The sequence below is a fragment of the Triturus cristatus genome, chromosome 3_1 (genome assembly GCF_964204655.1).
Source record: "Triturus cristatus chromosome 3_1, aTriCri1.1, whole genome shotgun sequence".
Classification (NCBI taxonomy): Eukaryota; Metazoa; Chordata; class Amphibia; order Caudata; family Salamandridae; genus Triturus; species Triturus cristatus.
Genome location: NC_140583.1, coordinates 573,613,590 through 573,639,879, shown reverse-complemented (window position 1 = coordinate 573,639,879; position 26,290 = coordinate 573,613,590). Strand labels below are relative to the sequence as shown.

The 26,290-nt window shown below is 48.1% G+C and overlaps 1 long non-coding RNA gene across 1 annotated transcript in view; it reads left to right on the top strand.

Moving 5' to 3' along the window:
• LOC146860579 (uncharacterized) overlaps positions 1–25,572 on the top strand; it is a 175,397-nt gene extending 149,825 nt beyond the window's left edge. Inside the window, exon 3 of the long non-coding RNA XR_014979178.1 lies at positions 25,448–25,572. This is a non-coding gene — a long non-coding RNA (uncharacterized LOC146860579). The remainder of the gene's footprint in view (positions 1–25,447) is intronic.
• The last annotated feature ends 718 nt before the right edge of the window (positions 25,573–26,290 follow it).

The following is a 26,290-nucleotide window of genomic DNA, read 5'->3' as shown; positions in this document are numbered from 1 at the left end:
AGATATGAGAGTCACTGTGGTTCTCACTGAAGAGGGTCTAGCCCTTCCAAGGGCGGGGGGGATGGTCCAGGTGCGCCTCTATCGGGAACAGCCTAGATTTTTGCCAATGAACTTTGAGGTCAGGCAGGGCACCAAACTCTACTAGCATGGCCTTGGCCCTGCCTAGGTCCTCTGTAATGTCTCTAAGAAAGCGTAAAAGATCATCTGCATATAGAGCTATTCTCGCCTACCTGCACTCCCTGGAACCAATAGCTGGTTCTTGCCTGACAGGCCAATGGCTCGATGGCTAGTGCAAACAGTAACGGCAAAAGGGGGCATCCCTGCCTTGTCCCTAAGCCTACACTGTAGCTCTTAGAGATGGTTTGATCTGTGCAGACCCTAGCTGTGGGATCCATGCATAGCAATCATGTCCATGCCACAAATTCCCACCCAGCTGAATACGGAGCCACACGGTGAGGTCGTATTGAGGAGGGCAGTGAACCCGGGAGTTATAGCCTATCAGGCACTCCTACGACCCGTGCATCAGGCTCATGACGTTGTAGACATTACAGGAATCAAGTATATTGGCCGTGAAGACCCATTGAGGCATGTACATTATTTATAAGATCATTTTTTCTTTTCACACGACAATTTTTTCACGTTATTACACAGCACTGTGAGTTTAGGGAGGGATCCTAATGGTCTTGAAGAAGAAGCTTGGGGAGCTTCGAAACATGTCGGCAGACATAGGAGGCACAGCTCATTGAGGCATATATACCTCCTCCCCCCACTTTTTATCAATACCAGCTCATAGGTATATTAAAGTCTTTTAGACCGACGAGTCAGGTATCTTTTATCTCACTTTTTCCATTCACCCCCGACCCTTCCTCTCACACCCTACAAAACACATAGTTGTCTCACAATAACAGTGCTCCCGCACGCCCCGTCCCGTAGAGGGGCGGGAAGACCCCTATGATGAAGCATGACACCAAGGGCCCTTTTGGTGTGTGAGGGGTATTTTAACAACTAGTGTGTACTTTCCACCATTGTGGGGATCTACACTTTATCTGGGGAAATTTTGACAAACATATACATCTGTGGGTGGATCACTATGTTTATTGATTGAACCTTGGGAGGACGTATCCACCTCCACCACTCAGGCTGAGTGGTACCTCTCTACTCCCCCTCTTTGTTTTTCTTTTGTTCTAGTACCTTGTATAAGAACCCCCATTCCAGGCTGTCAAATGCTTTTTCTATACCAACAGCAAATATTGCTGCTTTCCTGTGATCATAGGTATTGGCCTTCAACGGTGTCATAAGTCTCCGTTTATTAAGTGCCATATTACGGCCTGTGATAAATCCTGCCTGATCTGGGTGTACTAGTTTTGTCATGTATTGGAGTAGTCTGCCAGAATCTTGCTTAGGATCTTGTAGTCATTGTTAATTATTGCCAATGGCTAGTAAGGCTTGCATTTACTTGCAGGCTTGCCTGGCTTCATTATGGTATCACCAACGCCTCTATAGTGGAGACAGGAAGTGGACTCATTTCTCTGTCAGCCCTGTAAATTTCGCCAAGTCTAGGGGCCAATTTCTCATCATACCTAGTCTATACTTTGCTTATCCCTATATTGCCAATCTAACTTCCTGTAGGGTGATGTCATCACCCAGTCCCTCTGCTTCTTCCAGTGTTAGGGTGTGGAGGGGTAATGGTGTTAAGTAGGACTGTAACGTCCCATCCTGATGTGTGACAGAGCTCGTGTATAAGTCTGTGTAATATCAGTAGAAGTGTTGGTTAATTTAATCCTGCCTGTATAGTTTAGCTGCCCCTTCAGTCTAGATTTACAATATTCCTGAGCTCCGCTTTGCTGGGTTAGCAAGTCAGGCAAAAAGGGCCCTGTGTGGTCTTACTCGGCATGTGCCCTCACCATATAGTTTCTAATCAAAAAATCTGAGTCGTTCCACCTCACCCGCTACTGTCGCCTTACTTTCCAGCAAGTTTGCTTGCAAATGTGAACACTCAAGTCTGTGCGGCTCCATCTCCGTCAGTTCCTCCTCCGCTGTGAGGACATCCTGCATTAATGTAGCGCTAACGCCTACCGATTTGGCTATGCACTTCCCCCTGAGCACCACTCATCCACCTGGGGGGAGACGGCCGTGACGCTGTTATCTGCTAAATAGTGCTTGACACTGTTCCTGATTACCTCCTGGTAGAGTGGGTCCTCTAAAGATTTTGGTTCCAATCACCATGTGGGGATGCATGGTTTGGGGTGCTCCCATTTCAGGTGTAATAGCACTGGGTTGTTGTAGGAGAGTAGGGTCTGCTATCCTATGGTCACCCCAAATTTTTGCTTTTTGCTTCACTGGTTTTTGACATATTGAGGCTGTGGGCCTGCTAATCAGACCCCCAGCCTGCTGTTCTCTCTAACTAAATTGACACTATGCATCCTAGGTGCATAACCAATTGGAATTGGATCACCCTGTGAGCCCCTGTACCAGTGTACACTAGGTACCCAGGGCATTGGTGTATCTAAGGCCTACCAGGGGCTGAAGCATGTATTATGCCACCCCAGGTCTGGCCTAACAAATTTGACACAACTGGCTGATCGCTCAGCTGGGGTAAGTTGGTGTAACCACCTCTTACTTAGGTGTAGTATGCCTATACCTAACTTTAAATGGGACACCTGGTAACCTATAAGTCACTCCTATGGCAGGCCTTAACAATCCTGAAGGCAGAGTGCTTGGTTCCATGTGAGATGGTGCTCTGGCATGAACTGAGCCTGTCTGCAGTGGTCGGAACAACTTCCTTCTACTGTTTCCAAATATCGTCATACCATATACTCTTAAGTGCATTATGAACCTCGTGGTTAAATGCTATCTTTGGTTTGGCTTTATCAAAACATGTCGAGTAAGGTGTCATACGAATTGGAATACTAACCCCTCGCCAATTCTGGCGACGGGGTTAGCATTCCACCCTTCTAGAGGGACACGACATGTACAGTACCTGAAACCCGGGTAAAATCAGACATAGCCTCAGCTCCACAAAATGGATGCTGCCACCACAGACACAAGTCTGCCCTCCTGCTGCTGGGAGTCCTTCCAGCTTGGGAGACGTGGACAAAGGGTTTCCTGCCAGGGAAGGTGCGAGCACCACCCCATACAGGATTTTGTGTATTGGTCAGGTAGGGCTTGAAAGGAATCAGACATGCCTGAGGCTCACAAGGAGCCTCGGTGCATATGCCAGTTCAAACCGGTCCTGGGGCACACCAGCCCCGGACCTGGGGCGAGCTGGACAAAGGATTGGGGGTGTAACCACCCCCCTTCCTGGTCCCACCCTTAGGGAGGGACCTAGCAGGTAGTCCGGCCCCTAGAATCCGCTTAAAGGTAGGAGCTGTGTCCTAAGACTTCAGACATCCTGGAATCAACTTACTACAAAGAAGAAGACGAGAACTTCGACGCTCTGCTGCACAGAGGACTGAAGGAAATCTCCCCTATGGTCAGGGAGTGACCATCTTGCTAACGCAAGCACCAACCAGCTATTCGACGTCTGCTTTGCCGCCGCCTCCCACCGGAGCCCGAGCCCAGAGCCCAACAAGACCTGGACCTCCAGACCTCTCACCGCCCGATCCACAGTCCCTGAAAAGAAGGAACCCATGGAGGCACCAAGACACGTGGAGCCAGCCATCTTGGAAGACCGACGACAAGCTGCAAGCGCGACAACAGAGGCTCCCTCCAAGTTGTGCTTTGGGTCCTGAGAAGCCCAACCACCGAGCAGCATCTGCACCAAAGGTGAGTCCTCCAGCATCTCCACGATCTGCGTGGGGCCCCTCTGCACTTTGCATCTCGACGCGCCTGCCCGGTCCCTGGCCCGTTGGCTAGTGGCCATTTTGGCGACCTAACTTAAAATCAATGACACTGGTCTGGTTGCTCCAGACTGGCCCTAGCTGCTCTCCAAAAGAGCAGCCCCTCTGACCTTGCTGGTCAGAACAATCAGCTTTCCTCTCTTTCCACGATTCCTGCCTTTGCCAAGGCTTGTTTGCTTCTTTCGAGTTGCTGACACCGCCGACAGCGAGAGCCTGCGTGGGACAGCTCATGAACCAACTCCTGGACGTCGTCGACCTTCAGGGACCACGTGGCTGCAGAGACAAGCTACACCTCATCACCTGTTTGCACCCGACATCGCCTGGTACCTACCTGGTGCCACGCCGGTCACTGGCTAGTGACTGTGAACACTGTCCCCTCTGCTTTCAGGTCTTCTACAACTCCGATCCACTCTTGGATCCACCGCATCTCTTCTGGACCGACCGCCTGCAGCATCTTTGTCATCAGGCTCCATTGAATCGATAGAAGAAACCCGACGCACTTCGAGACCTATGCAGCAGCTTCCTGTGGGTGAGGTAAAGCTGGCACTCCGGTGCCCAAGTGTAGAGAAACATCTCTAGTGTCTGTGTTTTGAATCTTAAATTCGTAGTCCATCCAGAAGACCCTTCTAGCAGTAACTTTTGAACTTTTACGCACCCATTGAAAACCTATGGGAGCACGCGTGTAACTTTCCTCACTGCACACGCGACCCGTGGACCTCCTGGTCACTAACTGAAGTTAGCTCCTTGTAGGCCCAGCGATTCTAGAGGCCCTAGGCCTTTTCCCTTTCCTGTTCGTGGTACTTATACCACTATTTTAGTATATGGTTTGATCGGCCACCAGGGCCTATCCATATAAAGTGCAACTTCTGTATATTATAACATTGTCTTGTTTAACGATTTGTGCTCCTGTGCTCATAAAGAGTCTAGGGGATACTTTGAGTAATAAATACATATATATTTTGAATATATATCTGTGTGGTGTCCTTTCATTGGTCTAAAGGGGGGTTACATATGGTAAAACAGTTTGCTTAACACGCTTTAACGAGTTTAGCCTCAAAGACTGCTTAGCCTACGCTACCACTAGGGCAGCTAGTCCGAAAAGGTTGACTTACAACCACACCATAAGGGTTGCTTGGCATGGTACAAGGTGGTCACTTTAACTAGTGAACAGCATATACCAGACCAACTTCTCACATTGGTGAGCAGCGGTTGGATTTGAGCTTGCTGTGTTTTACCTCTGTAATCTCTTTGTTACCAATTGAAAAATCATACAGGCACCTTTAGGTACATATAAAACAAGATAGATATACTTAAGTTCTACTGAACTTAGTTGTTGTAGAGCAAAGGGAGTAGCACACCCTGACTACAACTACTAGATAGGTTTAGTAGGAAAACCCAAGTGTAGGTAGATTGCAACACATCCACCCACACTTAAGAGCAATGGCTGGGGCAGAGGGGTCCAATGTACCCATCTCTGTTGAGAGTGACCCCCAGAGGGCACCATCCATCTTTGCTACCCTAAACCAAAATGAGCTCAGGCAGTTGGCAAATATCAGGGGCCTTAAACAGCCCAAGAACCCTACCTCTGCTGAACTCAGAGAGCTTTTACCAGCTGATGAAGATCAGAAAGCTCTCAAGAAAACCTCCCAGTTAGGCCCCTTAGGGACTGGAACAGGAGGCCCCCCTTCTGAAGATGCTACTGAGGTACCCCTTTCCAATAGTCACCCCTTAGATGAGAATCATACTACAGAGGATGAAAGTGATAAGGGTACTGAGACAGAAGGTAGTGGGGATGAAGGGAGAACTAGCCCAGTGCGAAGTGTTATACGTGGCCCAGCTAACCTAAGGCTACTGGGGACTGACAATGGGGTCACCCCATTGGATCTCCCTAGTGGACTTAACCAGGGGTTTGGGAGGCAAAGGAATCACTCAGGTGAATCTAATGCTTCTCATGCCTCTAGAGGCTCTCAAGGTCACTCCAGAAGAAGGATGACCACCCCTCAGAGGAGGGAACATGAGGCCAGAATGCAGGAAGCTCAGCTGACAATCAGGAGACAGGAGCTAGAAGTAGCTCTGATGGAAGAGAAACTGAGTAAGGCTAGGCAACCTAGAGGGAGTGGGTCTATACCCACTGGTGGCAGCATTGTCCCTAAGGACAAGGATAGGGTCTTTGACAATAGGAACCTGTCCAAGGTTGTGCCCCCCTACAAAAGTGGGGATGACATCCACAAATGGATGACTGCTCTTGAGAGAGCCTGCAAAGTGCAGCAGGTTCCTGAAGACCAGTGGACAGCAATCTTATGGCTCTCCTTTGAAGGAAGAGGCAGAGATAGACTCCTCGCTGTTAGAGAGGAGGATGTCAGAAACTACAGAGCCCCGAAGAGTGTCCTAGTTGATGGGTTAGGCTTAACCACTGAACAGTACAGGTTAATGTTCAGAGACACCCAGAAGACACAGACTCAGGACTGGTCTGAATACATTGAATGTGCCACTAAGGCTTTGGAGGGTTGGTTGCTGGGAAGTAAGGTATCTGATTATACAGGATTGTACAATTTGATGATGAGAGAACAGATTCTAAATAACTGTCAGAACCAGCAACTGCATCAACACTTGGTTGACTCAGATCTGACCTCTCCCCAAGAATTGGGAAAGAAGGCAGACAAATGGGTCAGAACCAGGGTTAAGCAAAAGAACCAGAACCAGGGCCAAGGGGGTGATCAGAAGAAAACAGACCAAAAGGGTGGAGATCAGAAATCTAAAGACCAGAAGTCTTCAACAGGGCCCCAAACTAGTACTAACGAGGGTGGGTCCCAGCCTAAAGGGAAGAAGAAAGAAGGTCCAAAGAAACCCTGGTGCAAATCTTGCAAGAATACAACTCACTGGACTAGTGATTGTAAGAAGGGTGGAGCCCCCAACACTGTTGCCCCTAAGGCACCTGCTCCCAGTACTACTGTTAGCAGTGTTGGTCCCCAGACAAAGGGTGTAGTGGGAATCACTATGGGAACTGAAGTAGATTCTGACTTAGACAGAACCCTGACACAGGCAGTCTTGATCTGTGATGGGGACATGGATTTGTCCCTGACTGTGAGCCCCAGTAACCTGGGCAAGTACAGACAGACTCCTTTAATAAATGAAAAAATGGCTCAAGCCTACAGGGACACCTGTGCCAGTGTCACTATGGTGACACCAGGCTTTGTGGACCCTGGACAGTACATACCAGGTGAGAATTACCTGGTGACCAATGCCAGCAATGCCACTACTTCACATAGTGTGGCAGTTGTTAACTTCTCATGGGGAGGGGTAACTGGCCTCAAAAGGGTTGTGGTTAGTGCAGACCTCCCAGTAGAATGTTTGTTGGGCAATGACCTAGAGAGTTCTCTATGGTCAGAAGTGGAGTACAGGACACATGCAGAGATGTTAGGTATATCACCACATGTCCTTGCTGTGACCAGGTCACAGGCCAAAAAGTGCCTTACTGAACCACAGGTCTTGGATCCTGGAACAATGGACCAAGCACATACCAAGAAGAAGAACAGGAGGGTTAAGGCTGTGCCTTCCCCCCTGCCTCCAAGTGATGATCAGCCTTCCCAGGAAGATGATCTAGAGAACCCTGAAGGAACTGTCATTGAAGAACTTGAACCTGATCAGGTTGAGTTTCTGGGGACAGGGGGACCTTCCAGGGCTGACTTGGGGCAGGCTCAGTTATCCTGTCCATCTCTTGAACCCCTCAGACAGCTGGCTGCTGCTGAGGCTGCTGGGAATGCTCAAGGTACCCATAAAGTGTATTGGGATGATGGGCTCCTTTATTCAGAGGCTAGAGACCCAAAATCTGGTGCAACCAGGAGGTTGGTTATACCTCTGCAATTTAGGGGCTTCCTTCTTACCTTAGCCCATGATATTCCTCTAGCAGGACACTTAGGCCAGAACAAGACTTGGGACAGGCTTGTCCCTCACTTTCACTGGCCTCACATGAATGAAGATACAAAGGAGTTTTGTCGCTCCTGTGTGACCTGCCAAGCCAGTGGCAAATCAGGTGGCACAACAAAGGCCCCCCTAATACCACTACCTGTGGTGGGGGTCCCCTTTGAAAGAGTAGGAATAGATATAGTGGGTCCCATGGATCCTCCCACTGCATCTGGGCACAGATTTATACTGGTGGTAGTGGATCATCCCACCAGGTATCCAGAGGCAATTCCCCTTAGGACCACTACAGCTCCTGTTGTGGCCAGGGCCCTGCTAGGAGTATTCTCCAGAGTGGGGTTTCCTAAGGAGGTGGTTTCTGACAGAGGTACCAACTTCATGTCAGGATACTTGACAGCTATGTGGAAGGAATGTGGTGTCAACTACAAGTTCACCACTCCTTATCACCCACAATGCAATGGGCTTGTTGAGAGATTCAACAAGACCCTAAAGGGTATGATCAAAGGATTACCTGAAAAGCTCAGGCGAAGATGGGACATCCTTCTACCCTGCCTAATGTTTGCTTACAGAGAGGTCCCACAAAAAGGAGTTGGCTACAGCCCCTTTGAATTGTTGTTTGGGCACCCTGTGAGAGGCCCACTGTATTTAGTGAAGGAAGGATGGGAGTTACCTCTCAAAAAGCCTAAACAAGACATAGTGGACTATGTACTTGGTCTCCGCTCCAGGATGGCTGAGTATATGGAGAAGGCATCCAAAAACCTTGAGGCAAGCCAGGCCTTACAGAAAGCTTGGCATGACCAAAAGGCTGTCTTGGTTGAGTTTCAGCCAGGACAGAAGGTATGGGTGTTGGAGCCAGTGGCCCCAGCAGCACTCCAAGATAAATGGTCTGAACCCCATACAATCCTGGAAAAGAAGGGAGAGGTTACCTACTTGGTGGACCTAGGAACTCCCAGGAGTCCCCACAGGGTACTCCATGTTAACAGGCTAAAAGCATATGTTGACAGGGCAGACATGGGCTTGCTCATGGCTACAGATGAGGGACAGGAGGAAGAGAGTGACCCTCTCCCAGACTTGTTGTCTCAGAACCCTGAAGATGGCTCAGTTGAAGGAGTGACCCTTGGAAGCAACCTCACTGATCATCAGCAGATTGAATGTAGACAGGTTCTATAATCATTTCAGCATATGTTTTCATTGATACCTAGTCAAACTGACTGGTGTACCCATGTGGTGGACACTGGTGACAGTCTGCCTGTAAAGAACAAGCTTTACAGACAACCTGACCACGTCAGGGACTGTATAAAGGCTGAGGTACACAAAATGCTGGAACTGGGTGTCATTGAGCCCTCAGAGAGCCCCTGGGCTAGCCCAGTGGTTCTGGTCCCCAAACCTCACACCAAAGATGGCAAGAGAGAGATGAGGTTCTGTGTGGATTACAGAGGACTCAATGCTGTCACTAGGACAGATGCACATCCTATTCCAAGGGCAGATGAGCTCATAGATAAACTGGCTTCTGCTAAGTTTTTGAGCACATTTGATTTGACAGCTGGCTATTGGCAAATCAGGTTAGCTGAGGAGTCCAAGGCCAAAACAGCATTCTCAACCCCAGGTGGGCATTATCAATTTTTGGTGATGCCCTTTGGTCTGAAGAATGCACCTGCTACCTTCCAAAGGTTGGTGAATCAAGTCCTTACTGGGTTGGATGACTTTTGTGCAGCATATCTTGATGTCATTGCTGTCTTTAGCTCCACCTGGGAGGATCACCTGATCCACCTGAAGAAGGTACTTGAGGCTCTGCAAAAGGCAGGCCTCACTATCAAGGCTACTAAGTGCCAGATAGGGCAGAGTAAGGTTGTGTATTTGGGCCACCTTGTAGGTGGAGGCCAAGTTCAACCACTGGAGAGTAAGATACAATCCATCAAGGACTGGTCTCCTCCAACCACCCAGACTCAAGTTCGAGCTTTCTTGGGCTTGACTGGGTACTACAGGAAGTTTGTTAAGAACTATGGGTCCATTGTGACTCCTCTTAATGATCTGACATCCAAGAAGATGCCCAAAAAGGTTCAGTGGACAGTAAGCTGTCAAAAGGCATTTGGAGACCTGAAGAAGGCCATGTGCTCTGCACCTATCCTGAAAAGTCCTGACTACTCCAAAGAGTTTATTGTCCAAACAGATGCTTCTGAGTTGGGTGTGGGAGCTGTGCTGTCACAACTTAATGTAGATGGTCAAGACCAACCCATTGCTTTTATTAGCAGAAGGTTGACCCCCAGAGAGAAGAATTGGCCAGCTATTGAGAGGGAGGCCTTTGCTGTGGTGTGGGCCCTGAAGAAGCTGAGGCGATACTTGTTTGGCACTCACTTCAAGATTCAGACCGACCATAAGCCCCTCTTGTGGCTAGGCTAAATCAGATGAAGGGTGAAACCCCCAAACTGATTAGGTGGTCCATTTCCCTACAGGGGATGGACTTTACAGTGGAGCACCGGCCAGGTACAGATCATGGGAATGCAGATGGTCTCTCCAGGTACTTCCACTTAGGACATGAAGACGAGACTGGTCAAGGCTAGTTTAATGTCCCTGCGTTTGGGGGGGGGTTGTGTAGGAGAGTAGGGTCTGCTATCCTATGGTCACCCCAAATTTTTGCTTTTTGCTTCACTGGTTTTTGACATATTGAGACTGTGGGCCTGCTAATCAGACCCCCAGCCTGCTGTTCTCTCTAACTAAATTGACACTATGCACCCTAGGTGCATAACCAATTGGAATTGGATCACCCTGTGAGCCCCTGTACCAGTGTACACTAGGTACCCAGGGCATTGGTGTATCTAAGGCCTACCAGGGGCTGAAGCATGTATTATGCCACCCCAGGTCTGGCCTAACAAATTTGACACAACTGGCTGATCACTCAGCTGGGGTAAGTTGGTGTAACCACCTCTTACTTAGGTGTAGTATGCCTATACCTAACCTTAAATGGGACACCTGGTAACCTATAAGTCCCTCCTATGGCAGGCCTTAACAATCCTGAAGGCAGAGTGCTTGGTTCCATGTGAGATGGTGCTCTGGCATGAGCTGAGCCTGTCTGCAGTGGTCGGAACAACTTCCTTCTACCGTTTCCAGATATCGGCATACCATATACTCTTAAGTGCATTATGAACCTCGCGGTTAAATGCTATCTTTGGTTTGGCTTTATCAAAACATGTCGAGTAAGGTGTCATACGAATTGGAATACTAACCCCTCGCCAATTCTGGCGACGGGGTTAGCATTCCACCCTTCTAGAGGGACACGACATGTACAGTACCTGAAACCCGGGTAAAATCAGACATAGCCTCAGCTCCACAAAATGGATGCTGCCACCACAGACACAAGTCTGCCCTCCTGCTGCTGGGAGTCTTTCCAGCTTGGGAGACGTGGACAAAGGGTTTCCTGCCAGGGGAGGTGCGAGCACCACCCCAGACAGGATTTTGTGTATTGGTCAGGTAGGGCTTGAAAGGAATCAGACATGCCTGAGGCTCACAAGGAGCCTCGGTGCATATGCCAATTCAAACCGGTCCTGGGGCACACCAGCCCCGGACCTGGGGCGAGCTGGACAAAGGATTGGGGGTGTAACCACCCCGCTTCCTGGTCCCACCCTTAGGGAGGGACCTAGCAGGTAGTCCGGCCCCTAGAATCCGCTTAAAGGTAGGAGCTGTGTCCTAAGACTTCAGACATCCTGGAATCAACTTACTACAAAGAAGAAGACGGGAACTTCGATGCTCTGCTGCACAGAGGACAGAAGGAAATCTCCCCTATGGTCAGGGAGTGACCATCTTGCTAACGCAAGCACCAACCAGCTATTCAACGTCTGCTTTGCCGCCGCCTCCCGCCGGAGCTCGAGCCCAGAGCCTGACAAGACCTGGACCTCCAGACCTCTCACTGCCCGATCCACAGTCCCTGAAAAGACGGAAACCGTGGAGGCACCGAGACACGTGGAGCCAGCCATCTTGAAAGACCGACGACAAGCTGCAAGCGCGACAACAGAGGCTCCCTCCAAGTTGTGCTTTGGGTCCTGAGAAGCCCAACCACCGAGCAGCATCTGCACCAAAGGTGAGCCCTCCAGCATCTCCACGATCTATGTGGGGCCCCTCTGCACTTTGCATCTCGACGCGCCTGCCCGGTCCCTGGCCCGTTGGCTAGTGGCCATTTTGGCGATCTAACTTAAAATCAACGACACTGGTCTGGTTGCTCCAGACTGGCCCTAGCTGCTATCCAAAAGAGCAGCCCCTCTGACCTTGCTGGTCAGAACAATCAGCTTTCCTCTCTTTCCACGACTCCTGCCTTTGCCAAGGCTTGTTTGCTTCTTTCGAGTCGCCGACACCGCCGACAGCGAGAGCCTGCGTGGGACAGCTTGTGAACCGACTCCTGGACGTCGTTGACCTTCAGGGACCACGTGGCTGCGGAGACAAGCTACACCTCATCACCTGTTTGCACCCGACATCGCCTGGTACCTACCTGGTGCCACGCCGGTCACTGGCTAGTGACTGTGAACACTGTCCCCTCTGCTTTCAGGTCTTCTACAACTCCGATCCACTCTTGGATCCACCGCATCTCTTCTGGACCGACCGCCTGCAGCATCTTTGTCATCAGGCTCCATTGAATCGATAGAAGAAACCCGACGCACTTCGAGACCTATGCACCCGCTTCCTGTGGGTGAGGTAAAGCTGGCACTCCGGTGCCCAAGTGTAGAGAAACATCTCTAGTGTCTGTGTTTTGAATCTTAAATTCGTAGTCCATCCAGAAGACCCTTCTAGCAGTAACTTTTGAACTTTTACGCACCCATTGGAAACCTATGGGAGCACGCGTGTAACTTTCCTCACTGCACACGCGACCCGTGGACCTCCTGGTCACTAATTGAAGTTAGCTCCTTGTAGGCCCAGCGATTCTAGAGGCTCTAGGCCTTTTCCCTTTCCTGTTCGTGGTACTTATACCACTATTTTAGTATATGGTTTGATCGGCCACCAGGGCCTATCCATATAAAGTGCAACTTCTGTATATTATAACATTGTCTTGTTTAACGATTTGTGCTCCTGTGCTCATAAAGAGTCTAGGGGATACTTTGAGTAATAAATACATATATATTTTGAATATATATCTGTGTGGTGTCCTTTCATTGGTATAAAGGGGGGTTACATATGGTAAAACAGCTTGCTTAACACGCTTTAACGAGTTAAGCCTCAAAGACTGCTTAGCCTACGCTACCACTAGGGCAGCTAGTCCGAAAAGGTTGACTTACAACCACACCATAAGGGTTGCTTGGCATGGTACAAGGTGGTCACTTTAACTAGTGAACAGCATATACCAGGCCAACTTCTCACAGTTGTGGTCTGATATTGTTCGGGCTAGATATTCCATCTCGAGGGCCAGGGTGTGGACATCTAGGGTGCATAGAAATGTGTCTAACCTTTTATGTAATTTGTGTAGGCTTGAGAAGAAAGAGTAGTCTCTCTTCTGCGACTGTGTTTGTCTCCAAGTGTCTATCAGCCCCCACCTATTTTGCCAGTCCTTAAAGAGCTGGGCCATTCTTGCTACTGGTGAGTCCCTCAGTGGAGGGTGCGGGCAGCTCAAATAGGGGTCTGCCATGCAGTTGAAGTCTCCTCCAGTATCGTCAAACAAATTAGGTAGGGGGCCAATGTTCCCAATAAGGCAGCCAAGAATGTTCCCTGCCCAATGTTTGGGGCATAGATGATTATGAGTGCTATGAGTGGACCATCCAGTTGGCCCGTCACTACCACATACCTGCCCTGCAAGTCTATCAAATGGCCTGTGTGTTGGAATGGCACCCTGAGTCAAATCAGTGTATCCGTGAAAGTGATGTAATAATCTTGACCTCTCCACTGTCTCTGTAGCACTGCTCCCTCTTTAGCTGTTAGGTGCATCTCTTGTAAGAGCGCGATTTGTATACCTCTCTTGTTTAGGTAAGAAGATACTTTATAGCATTTTGTCATTGTGTGCATCCCTCCAATGTTTCAGGAAAGTAATTTATAGGTTGTGGGGGTAGCCATTCCTCCACCATGTGATCACTCAGATGGCTCTGCTCTCAGAGTGTGAACCCGCCTCCCTTCACTGACTTCCTAGTGAAAGCCTTTGTGACTGTATCCCTGGGGACACATCTCACGTTTTCCCATGCATTCAAAATATAACATTTGGCCCAACTCCCATTTCCCAGGACAAGTAGGCAACGACCCTCAGTGGAGAGTGCGGGCAGTCCAAATAGGGGTCTGCCATGCAGTTGAAGTCTCCTCCAGTATCGTCAAAAACGAATTAGGTAGGGGGCCAATGTTCCCAATAAGGCAGCCAAGAATGTTCTCTGCTCAATGTTTGGGGCATAGATGATTATGAGTGCTATAACTAGACAATTCAGTTGGCCCATCACTACCACATACCTACCCTCCAAGTCTATCAAATGGCCTGTGGTCACTTTAGGCAGTTCTAGACTCAATTCTCCTGTTGCAGTGGACCTATTATCAGAGTCTCATGCCTCTGAGTCTTCCTCTATTGGCGGAGGACCTGCTCCACTGTCTCTATGTGAGATCACCACCTCCATTGCTCGCTGCCGTTGCTGTCAAACTTCATCTGCTGTAAGGACAGCAATGTTGCAAATCTGAGTTCTGCTTTTTGCTCTGACCATGGAAGGGCGCCCACTGCAAGTGTTTTGGCTGGGTCCAGGTTGTGCCCCCTGGTCTAACCAGTTCTATACTTATTGCTGGGTTTGGAAGAATTGCATACCCCCGCTGTCCCCACTCTTAGCTTGGCCAGGAGGATCATTTGCATACTGGGTACCCTGCTGTCTGAGCCTTTTTTTTCGCTTCCAGGAAGGGCGATTGTTGGCTTTGCACTTCCCACGAGAAGTCTGGGAAGATTTGAGCGATACTGTTCTCTACAGTGAGGTGCCCTTTGTGCCTGGCCAGGTGTAGTATGTGGTCTCTATCTTCATAGTATAACAAACAGGCCACAACAGGTCACGGGGGCCCCAGGAGTGGAAGTCTCGCTGTCACTCTATGGCCTCGCTCCAGAGCGAAAAATGTGGAAAGACCCTCCACTGCTACCTCCTCCAGGAACCATCGTTCTTGGTATGCCACCATGCTATTCCCTTCTGCTTTCTCTGGCAGGTCCACCACTCTGGTATTGTTCCGACGCGATCTATTTTCCGCATCCTCCACCCTCAGTTCCAGCGAGCGTACCTTGGTTTCAAGGGTGGCAAGCTGCTCAAACACTGACATCAACACTGGCGGTAAATCTGCTAGGCCCCTTTCTGTCGTGGTGACGTGTTCAGCCAAGCGGCGATAATTGTCTCTCAGAAGTCCAAGATCCATCACCAGGGTGTCTATTTTAGTCTCTAGAGCTTCTAGAGGCATCAATGGCATGCATGATGTCCTGCTGTGTGAGGTCCCCAGGGGACCCAGGCCCCGCATCACCGTCCTCCCGCCTAGAGTCCACGGTCACTCCGACGGATGCAGTGCTTGTGTCCTGGTCTCTCTTGTTGGCAATTTTCTCCATTGTTCGGGTGGGGGAGGAGGGTGGCAGTATTCACCAACACCCGAGATATAGATTGTTGTAGTTCTTGTGGCCCTCTCGGGCAGCGCTTAGTGCTGTCCTTCCTCTGCACACGCTATGTCCCTGGGAAACTCTGAAGTCCTGTAACTTGTCGCTCCTCATTCATTAATCCCCATAGAGATTTCCCCTGAGCAAAAAGTCTCTTATTTGGTGGCCCCTGACTACAGCGGGTATCCTACTGCCAATAGTGGCCTATGACACTGCCACAGCAGACTGTCAAGCCAGGAAGAGGAGGGAAGATTGGACAAGTGCCCTCTTGCCAGAACGCACTCACCGGTGTGGTCTAGTTGCTTTTCCCTTGTATGCTGCTCATCCTTTATTGATCCCCAGAGATTCCCATCTTGCACAAAATCCATGGTTGGGCTGCCCCTGAGCAAAGTGAGTATCCTACAGCCGATCAAGGCCTGTGACACCACCTCAGCAGACATGCCAGAAAGAAGGGGAGATTGGGCAAGTACCCTCTCAACAGAGCTCACTCACCAGTGGGGTGTACTGTTCATCATACTCCCTCATAGAATCTCCTTCTGTGCTGACTCTCAGCAGTCACCTCTGCTTTCTGCCAACCTCCACCACCCAAAATCACTGTCAATTGATGAGGCCCTCTATTTTTATTCACATAGCTCCCATTCAGGATAATGAGCCCAGCTGTCCTTTCTCTGGTGTCCTCGTCTTAGCACCTCCTTTGATCATCCCTGTTGTTTGGCAGGTACCCAAGTTGGCACTGTCGGCCGCTCCTAAACAAGCACCCCTCCACTCCTACCGACTCTCCACATGTCACATATGGCTACCATCTTGAAGCCTCGTCCTCGTGGCACCTGTGAGGTCCACTGTAGGGTCTCAGTTCTCAAAATCCCCACTCTGCTGTTCTCACCCCAGGGCTGCTATCACCCACGAAGTGTCTCTATAACCTGTGCTGTACTTCAAGTGTGGCAGGAGTCCAACCGCCGATCGCAGTCCGGGCCAGCTGCATGCCAATCTGCTGCTCTGGGTGGCAGGGGTTGTGGATGGAATTACATTGGCCCTCCACCGAAGACCTCTCCCTCCGCTTGGGTCCCACTCCGCGATCCTGTGTGCTGACAACCCTCTCTGTTTACTAGTGCTCCTTCTCCATGCTGCACGGGCCTCAGCTCTGTTTCTCTGTGTCTATGCGGGTTAACTTACCAGTATGTGATGTGGGTAGCACAATTGTCGCCTTAGGGCCAGCTGCGGTCAGGAACATGCCAGGTATTGTGGCGGTCCATCACTCTTTTTTGCCCATATCGCATGGGCCGTGGCACACTTTCTCAGTGCCTGGGCGGTCCGTCTGCAGGCACAACAAACAATGCAGTCATCATTGAGCTGCAGGTCAAGGCTCTGGGCTTGCCAAATCTGGCTAAGCCACTCCTCAACTAAGTGGTGTCTGAGGCTTTTAAATCTCATTTGTGCCATTGTGCCCCCATGCATCCCTCAAGCCAGAAGCAGTTGCCATCCTGGGTCATCCTCCGCTCGGTCCTGTCTCATACCCCAACAGCCCCAAATGCCAGTTTATGCTTCTCTCACAGGCGCCAGTGATGCGAGGTAGTATTTCTCCTTCATTTGGAAACCCCTGAGCCGGCTATCTGTGTCAGGATGCTGTTTGATGGGGATCAATCGGCGGGAGCACCGCATTCTGATTCCCATGCCATCGGAGTAAAGCCACACCCTCCGCTCAGTATTCTACTCTATCGCCATACATCCAGAAAGCTAGTTCCTATTCGCTTTCACGTTTTAAAATGGCCAGCACACATTTACAAGGCAGCCCAGAGGTTTACCCAATTATCTTCCCTGTTGTCCGAGATTCGGAAACAGGATTTAGATGAAGTCAAATTTATTCTAGGGTCTGTGCTTCTACAGTATGTGATCGACTTCCTCTTGTCTTCACCATCACTTGAAGCTTACAAGAAGGATTCTCTAATACTTTTCACTGCCTTAGCTCTGAAAGGGCACAACACATCTAAAGAGAAGCTGCAACTTTGCCTGTCAAAAGTTATTTATTTGGGACATTATATATCTGCAGTACATTGGCATCTGCCTGCCTCTAGGATTGAAGCCATTCTTAAAGTTCCCCAACCTCCCAGGGTCTTCCAAATGAGAACATTCCTTGGGGTGGCAGGTTAATGTCTCCAATGGATTCCGAGATATGCCTCCCTCAGAAAACCCCTTCAGATTCTCACCCACCTTCATACACTTGAACCGTTAAACTGGACAGGCTTTCACTGCATTAGAGCAAGCTTTCTCTTGTGTCCCACTTTTGGGTCTCCCTAATTACTAGAAACATTTACATTTACCCTCTACTGCCATGAGAAGGGCGTTTTTGCCTCAGGGGTACTAACTCAGATGCATGGTGACAGGCACTGCACAGTAGCGTTTTACAGCAAGGCCCTAGATACCATAGCCACTGGATTACTACTTTGCCTATGTGCGATGGCCATGGCTGCCATCATGGTGCAACTGTCTGAGGCTGTAATCCTGGGGTCTACCCTCACTGTATCCTTCCCACACTGAGTAGTGTCACTTTTACTGAGCTACAAAATCCAACATTTATCTAGTATGCGACTCACCCGATATGAGATTCTATTGTTATCTGCAGGTCACAGTACCTCTCTCTTACCTAGCCCCCAGGTAAGTGGGCAGCATGACTGCCTCACCGCCACAGCCTACTTGGCAATATCTCGTAGCGATCTTAAAGACATTCCCATTTTCAAATCCCATTCCACAATCCTGACCTGGTCTTTAATCTGGATGGCTCTTGTTTACACAATGACTGTGGTTGATTGGTTACGCAGTATGTGTCCAGCTTGAGATCACAGAGAGTGACCCCTTGCCCCCTGTCCACTCCACTCAGCTGTCTGAGTATACTGCTCTAAGCAGACCTTGTATTTTGGCCAAAGGTAAATCAGCCAACATTTACACTGATTCTCATTATGCCTTGAGAGCAGTATATGACTATGGACATCAGTGGAAGCAATGGGGCTTCCTCCCTTCCAGTGGAGGCAAATTAAAAATGGCCCCTATGTAGCCCCCCTGCTAGATGCCCTTCAACTACGCTATGAAATTGCTGCCATAAAGTGGGCAGCGCACTAATATGGCCATGGTTAAATTACTTGTGGAAATGCTCTGGCTGATTCAGCAGCTAGAGCTGAGGCCCTTTCATTCTCTCTAATCTGATGCTTCCTCTCTTCCCCCATTGTGACTCTTGAATGGCAACCTTGCAAGAGGTTGCTAAGCTACAACATAACACATCGGAAGGCGAGAAACAACTGGGGAGGTGGAAGAAAGGTAGGTTACATTTGGAACATTTATGGCATTCATGGAATTGCATGTCAGCAAGGGGGGAATGATTGTTACTATAGAATAGATTGGTTCGTCCCAAATTTCCTTAACGTGGCACAGCAGTATTGATATGGCTGCGTCATTTTTCAACCCTATAATGTAGATAAAGCAGCTCAAACTACGCAGGCTGCCCATCCAACACCATGGGGGCAATTTGTAAATATTAAAGAGGATTTTATGAACTTGCCTAAATGTCACAATTATAAATATGTACTTGTTATTGTTTGTATGTTTTCAGGCTGGGTAGAAGCCGATCCCTGTATTAAAGCCGCTGCAAAGACAGTAACAAAAATACTGCGTAAAGACTTTATACGTCGGTTTGGCCTTGTACTATCCATAAACAGTGATAATGAGACTCACTTCACTGACCAAACAATGCTTGGCATTTGTCAGCCTTCCAAATTCAACAGAGATTTCACTGTGTATATCACCCCTAGTCAGCTGGGAAGGTCAAGTGAAATAATGGAGTGCTTAAAAATAAACGTGCAAAAATCTGTGCCCTATCAGGCCCCGGGAACCCCTTCCCCTGGAGCTGAGCAATTAATAAAGGCAGTGGTGTTCCCCCCCTGAGCCTAATTAGACCCCAGGAACCCCATCACCTGAGGCTAAAATTAAAATAAAAGTAAAGGTAGGTATGCCCCCCTCCCTGAATCTTATTAGTTTCTATGGACCTAATCCGCCAGGCCTGTATTTTTTTTAAAGAGGAAGGGGGCCTCTGGCCCCCCATCACACACGCACCTCATTAGTCATGGGGACTCCTTTGCCTATGGACGTTTTTATTTTAAAGGGAAGGGGCCGCGGGACTCTCCTCCCTGATCCTATAATGGTGCCCATCCAGGGCACTCACAAGCAGATGCTGGGGGCCACGGGAGGAGCCCCTGCGGCTTCTGCAGAGCACCTCGTGCTGTGGGGGCCAGAATTGTTCCTGCCCAGAAGGAAAAACTATTTATGCTGCTCCCTCAGGGCACAATCAATATGTGTTCTGCTTCACTGTCTGCACTGAAACAGATCACAAGTCTGCTCCCAGCATGCAGGAGCATTTCTAAAGCTTCAGCCTGCTGGGAGCAGACTCTGTGTTCACTCCCGCTTGGCGTCAGCTTTTAAAATGCTCCTGTCAAGTGGGAGCAAACACAAGCTTCCCTTCATGAATGTTCAAAGCTAGTTTGCTAGACACTTCATCTGCTGTTGGAAAGTTTTCAAGGTGATTTGTCAAACGGGGAGTCAAGAAAAAGTGGAGGTCCAAAAACACGTTTTCCCCATGCAATTCTCTTTAGGGATTTTGGAACACAACTAAAGCCCAGCCAACTGAATGGAATTCAAAATAATTTGGTAGAAAGCTAGATCTTAGTTTGAAATGAACGCTTTTGTAATTTTATGTAAATGTTCAGTATTTTTGGAGTTATTAAAGAAAACATATTTCTGTATTTCTAGCCACGAATCCAAGCGCAATGCCATGATTTGCTGACTGCAACCAGAATGAAAAGTTGCGGCTGTCATTTTGTGAATTGGGACACGGTTCCGGAGGGGGAATAGGATAAAAGTAGTCAGGATAGAGGTATTCTGACCCCATGTGATTGATTAAGGGGTCTGTGAAGGACCTCTCATGGGCAACAAATTGTCCAAATACGTTTTTTGGCGTTTGAGGATCCGCAGATCCACATTGGCCCTCAGCGAAGCCCCCACATGAATCTGCAGCGAATCCACAGATCCAAACTCCAATTAAAAAAATACTTACCCCGACTCAAAGACCCACTCTCACGAACTCACACAACCACACACACAACCAATCACACATCCATACAGCCACTTACACACCCACTCACACACCCATAAAGTCACTGATACATCTACTCAGAGAGCCCCTCAAAAACCCATACAGGCACTCACACACCCACTTGCACACCCACACAACCACTCACACACCCACACAACCACTCACACACCCATACAGCTACTCACACACACAGTCAGACAACCATAAAACCACTCACATACCCACTCAAACACCCATACACTCACTCACACACCCATAGACCCAGAAACCACACACACACAAATTCACACACTCATACAGCCACTCACATACCCACTTAGAGACCCTGAGAACTACTCAAACATCCACTCACAGACCCACGCAACCGTTCAGACACTCTCCCATGTACACACTCATATAGCTAGTGACACACCCACTCACAGACCCACATAGCCACTTATGCACCCACTCACACACCCACCACATAGATACACCTACATACTTCAATAACTACTCGCACATCCACTCATACACCCATACAGCCAGTCACACACCCATTCAAAGACCCACGAAAACCACTTGAACACCCATTCACACACCCATACCGCCACATACACCCCAATAACAGATCCAGAGAACAACTCACATATCCACTCACAGACCCACACAGGCACTCATATACCCACTCATGTGCACACATATATAGCCACTCACACAACCACTTACTCACCCATACAGCCAGACACCTATTCAGAGACCATGAAAACCAGCCGCACACCCATTCACACACCTATACAGCCACTTTATAGTTAGGAAATATTATTTTAAAAAGTAGAAATTTACTGAAAGAAAACAAAGGTTACAGGAACGTTATAGTTAGGAAATAGAATGTATAAAACCTTTGTAATTCACAGAAAAAAACAAAGGTTACAGGCATGTTAAAGTTCAGTTCAGATTTTACACACACAAAACCATAGAAATTCAGCAGTTATAGTTATCTCAAGTACCTATACCTCATGCCCTAAGGTATCAATAATCCAGGCCCTCGCCATGCACTGCTGATGACGCCACATATTACACCAGTCACGACAGCTTTTATGACATCATTGATATCACTGCAACATTTGCAGTGAAATTATTGATGAGAAAACTGTGCATGGCGGGGGTGCGAATTATAGTTACCTTAGGGCATGGGTTATAGTTACTTGAGAAAACTATAATTGCTGAATTGCTAAGGTTTTGTGTGGGTAAAATAAATACATAGCTGCCAAGGTTTCAGATTGCTTATCTGTAACATTTTCATAATTTCACTGTAATTATGAGTGGCATTCAAGAACTATGAGTGACACTTTCTCGCAATCAAAAAGCAAGCAGTGAAGACAAGTGAAACATGAATTACAGAAATTACACCCATTTGAGGAACCAAAAAACTCTAATACGATCTTAAAACTGCTTCAAAGCATCAAAAACCGAGGCCGCCAAGTGCTTTCTCCTGCACCACTACATTTACAAGTATGTTTGCGGCAGTTACTTCTCCACAACTGGGCAGTAACATGAAACTGGAAAGCTAGCAGCAACACAGAAGAGGATGGAAGTACAATTTACGAATCCAAGATGAACTGTAGCTCACAAACTGGCCTAGAAACGTGTTTACATATTTATAGTTTTCGTAAGATAATTGTAGGCATGTGGTTTCCTCTCTAGCACATTATGCAAATTAAGAAATGATTATTCTCCACTGCATTGTATATAAATTCTGGGATACTGAGGGGGCTGAGTGTTTCGGGTGGGTCGAGTTCAGGAGAGAAGAGGGGCTAATGGCTTGATCAGTGTACTGAGGGCTGGGGTAGGAGCAGTGACAGAAGAGGAAGTTAGAGAGGGGCAGCAGGCCAAACCAGGGTCACCGCTCATTCATCAGCTACCACCGAGCCTTTCATGGGCAGTTCTCCTGCCGGGCAGAGAGCCACGGGGCCATGTGGCAGTGCACCCCGCACACTACGTTTTTCCGGAGCAAGGCAGCCTGAAAGGAACTGGGGCAGCCTGTGCCAGTGGAGGCGGGGGAGTCCCCTGGCAGGGCGTGAATAAAAGGCCTCTGTTATTACACAACCAGGTCTGTCACTCTATCTGTGGGCTTCCGTACAGGCCAGAATGCTACGCAGTAGGTATTTCCCTGTGACATAAGTGGCTCTGCAGTCATGAAAATCATTCAGAAAAGCAAAGGCATGCTTTAGAACTACTGTTCACGCCACCCATCTTTTTAAAAGGAAATTGGCAGTAAGTTTACAATGTAGTAGCAGATTATGCTCAAAGTGCACTGAAGAGAGTGCAATCAGAAACCAATGTGGCGGCAGCCATCGTTATATTACCAAATTAGCACACACACACATGGCTGCCTGCAGCACCCACTGTCTAACTTGCGAGGCCAAAGCTATGGCAATGGGTTTACCGCGGTGCCGGTCCAGTCTTGGCTGCGGCAGCGTCACTCCCTCGGCAATTCACGGTGGTGTGATGGTCATCATTTAATATTTACAGCAACCATCAGGTGCTAGTGGAGCTGCTGTGACGTGCTCCAATCACCTAGGCAGCTTCCCAGTCTCACAAACAACTGCAGCAGTCGGTGGCAGCACTAGCAGGAGGTGACGTCCCCGTTGTGCGCCGAAAGAAGTCTCTGACTGCATCACACGAGGTGAGGTCGGTCAGAGAGGCGCCTTGGCAGGAAACCCCTCCCTGCTATATTGATACAGTGTAGCAGCCAGCTGAGCCCCCAAGCCTGCGGGAGCTGCGCACCCATGCCACAGAGCTCTGCCAGACACTCCAGCTTTATTTTAACAAAGTAGGTAGCGTGAACGACTTGACAGCTAAGGTGAAATGACTCAGACTGTAATGCGTGACAATGCATTTCAATGCAGTGATGCGGCGAACAACACTGTAATGCGATAGTCTAACGCATGATGCGTGATACTTGGCAGGACTGTAAATAAAAGAAATCTTCCACAATGCCTCACACACCTTTAATGGTGAGGTCTTACTTCAGAAACAATGCTCAAAGCTTCACGCTTGGAGAAATGTGTTAAGACAAAAGGGTAGAGTGACCAGATGGCTTTATGTCATAGGGACACCAGTTTTCTATTATGTGTCGCTTCGAACAGTAGTCCTTGGCTTTCAAATGAACTCTCACACCCTGACATCATGATCAATAGGAAGAGTGAGCTCAATATTGGAGGATGGATAATAGTGAAGGGAAATGAGATCAACTACAATTCGTTGGCAGAACAGGGGCACAAAAATAGCCGATAGTTTCTTTAATAATTGTGTTTCTCTCTTGTGTTACTCTTGAAGCCTCTGCTTTGAGCGTTGCAACGGGGCCGGAAGCGTTTGCTTTTATCTGATTTGAGTACAGCGAGGATTTTTTTTTCCAGCAGCACGTGGTTTGCTTCGAGCCTTGCTTCTTGTGGGGGAAGGGCGTAAATTGAAAGATTTGTCTTGAAGAATGGCACCACCCACCCTCTCGACTAGAGCAGCTGCTTTGTTTCGCTGAGCACGTTCACGGATCAGCAGCAATCTCGACAATAATGTAAAGATGGCGTTGCCTGCTCTGCGTAGACTGCAATAGCGTTGTTTCCAAGATCTAGCGAAACTTTTTCTCCACGTGTGAGATTATTGCTATTATGCGTGGTTAAGTTTGATTTGTTTCAGGACTACATATTTCAGTTTTTCAAACGCCGGACTTCATCGCGAATGTTTTTACACTTAATTGCTTAAAATACGGTTCAGTGCTTGCTAGAGCAATCCATTCCCCCGCGCTGCATGTTCTGGGACAGCGTGGTCAGTGGTGCAAAACTAAATGTTGAACAACAGAGAGATTTTGAGACCAGGTTCTTTTATCGAACAGAATGGGGGTTTTAATATAACAAACGTTGGCAAAACAGCCGCTACGCAGCAGGTGGAGTACATTTGTTCTATACGTGAAATAGCACAGGCGAGGACTCAGTCTCCCGCAATGTTTTACTGAACATTGTTACGCAGCAGGGGGTTTTAATTATGAACCTCTCTACATAGAGCCGTGGGGTCCCATTGAGTCTGGTTTTGATTCAAAATAAAAAAATAGGCTATGACGGTGAAGGTGGAACGCGTTCGCACGGGATAGTGCGTATGTATCAAAGCTAACGTTTAGGCTAAAATTGTTCTGCTAAATTAATTTTGAAAGGTATGTTTGTAGACACCCTACCATACATGCCAGCGTTTCAGAAGAGCAACGTGGGAGATTTTTTCGAAAAAATCCGGAGAATGGGGCCTTGAATCGGGTTACTGTCATGTGTGGGCTTTGGAAGTGTGCTGCTGCAGGATCAGACATTTGAAACGCAAATGCACACTTTTTTCTTTCCTTTCAGAAGCATGGAGCGCAATGGCAGGCAGAGAGAGGGCGATGCAAGTGTTGGGCACTGGCCTGGCAGGTTGCTGGCAGTGCATACACCAATCCCCCCACCCCCCCTGTGTGTGGCAGCCGGGGCTGAAACTGCTTCCCGGGCACCCACACTGCCGCCCCCGAGAACTTCACAGGTGTTTAAAAGACCATTAGCTTGTTAATGAGGCTTTGTTGGTTTTTCACCCCTTCTAGAGCCCCTGCATCGCCACTGACTATTGCTGGAAGAATTAGCACGTTACACAATACCAAGCCCGGTCAGCTGAAACCCCGAGGAATCGGGCTTCTGGATGCTTGAATCGGGAGACAAGCCTTGAAATCGGTAGTCTCCCGCCGGAATCGGGAGGGTTGGCATGTCTGCCCTACTTCCCAATCTCCGTTTAAATTAAGATAATGAACTCCGCAGCAGTATGGTCTTTTTTTTTGTTAGCTACACGTTTCACTGTTTTCTCTGCATGTATGCACGGGCAAACATATTTTAAATAAAAATATGTTTTCGGTGGTTAAAACGGCAATGAAATAGATTAAAAATGGCTGCTCTCTGTGTTTTTTTTCTTCTTCTTCTTCTGCTGACCCAGAGGGGTGACATCAGCCTTCTGCAGAAGCTTCTGGACAGAACACGAGACTCACGTACAGCAATCGGAATGTTCTACTGTCCTCTAGTGGAGGGCGATTGAACAGTACTCCAGTTTGAAGAACGTTTGAAAGGTTTCGCCTTGAGAACACAAATTATAACTTTACAACGGTCTCGCCACCCTTTTTTAAACTATCATATAAAGTCAGTGGTCTGGTGTCGAGCCCCTTTAAGTGTAAAAAAAGAAAGTGGTAGTTCCTTTCACCATATGACATAACCAGCTAAAATGTTTATGAACTTTGAATGCCGGTGACAAAGCACGTTTTAATTTAAGGGGTGAAGTCAAAGATCGCTGAACAAGCATGATTTTCGCTTAGGGTTGCAACTTTTCCCAGAGAAAATTACTGGTCATCTTTTAACGTTTTGAGATTCGGCAAAGGTTTGGACTTGATACTCCAGTGCCACGTTATGAGAAACCGTCTGTATAATTTTTTTAACACGGCCTTTCAGTCTAATATTTTCTCTCTTAGCATTTACTGTTTAAAGTATGTATTGATAACATAAATGCCAACATCTTAGAAGAGGTAAGTCGGAGATTAAAAAAAAATCAAAAAAAGCTATAGAATATATTTCCCCCATTATTCTATTGAAGCAGAAGCAATTTTAGGTGGGAGGAAGCCACAATAAATTTCTGGCTACAAAATCGGGAGTCTCCTTCTTGCATTGGGTATGTGATAAAGGTGAAAAATACTGATTTTAGGTGATTATCCTAATTTTTGTACAACCAAGGACATTAAAATACTGGTCATGCCAGTATAAAACCTTCTAGGTGGCAACCCTTTATTTG